General features: G+C 34.9%; 1 pseudogene; it reads right to left on the bottom strand.

The window, feature by feature from the left end:
• Window positions 1–466: 466 nt before the first annotated feature.
• On the bottom strand, window positions 467–617 carry LOC133766172 (U4 spliceosomal RNA; annotated as a pseudogene).
• Window positions 618–828: the final 211 nt, after the last annotated feature.

Here is an 828-nt window from a genome sequence, read left to right as displayed (position 1 = left end):
GAAAGCAGCAGATGATGGATCATGTAGTTGGGACTCTGTCACTTGACTTTCAAATAAAATGGAAATAAATGTATAAAGTTCTTTTCAAAAGAAGGAATATGTGTGGATAGGGGCATGCATTCTATGCTGAAAACAAGCAGGCATTTAAAATTAATGGTGGTATTTTCTCTCTTAAACTTGGTAACGGACTGTTATTCATATCTCCCAACGTTTTAAATCCTTGAGAGAAAGGAAATAGAGTCACTCTGGATTCCTACTCAATACAGTCAGCTGGACTAGGTTTACCTTCTCTAACAGAGAGTAAAACAACTTAAGGGAAGCTATAAAAATGAAGTAGACAACATATTGTCTACTGAATAGTTTTTAAGGAAATTTAAATGGAGATAAAGATTGTGGATGAAAAGGGGGCGGGGTTTCCAAAAATTATGTATTTTACATTGAAAATTACAGATTGAATTCACAAATATCATTATGTATGATCATTATGACTTCCTGAACACATTGTGGAAGGAAGATGATACCATCACCACCTTATAATAATGGGAAAAGTTTTCAATTAGCAATAATCGCGCCTCGGATAAACCTCATTGGCTACGATACTGCCACTGCGCAAAGCTACCACCTTATAATAATGATGGCCAGAAAAGTGGAATAGACAGGCTTTTAGGTAAATAATGTGGGCATAGCCTCTTTAAGAATTTCCAAATGCACCTATACATGCCAAACACTTTAATAAAGCTAAACCAGACTCTTATTATTAAAAAAAAAAAAGAAGCTGTACTAATAGTGCTATGAACAAAACCAGAAGTAGTACTAGCTGTTTAGTGC

Source organism: Lepus europaeus, chromosome 8 (assembly GCF_033115175.1).
Source record: "Lepus europaeus isolate LE1 chromosome 8, mLepTim1.pri, whole genome shotgun sequence".
NCBI lineage: Eukaryota > Metazoa > Chordata > Mammalia > Lagomorpha > Leporidae > Lepus > Lepus europaeus.
Note: the sequence above shows the minus strand (reverse complement) of the source record. Positions and strands in the feature narration are given on the sequence as shown.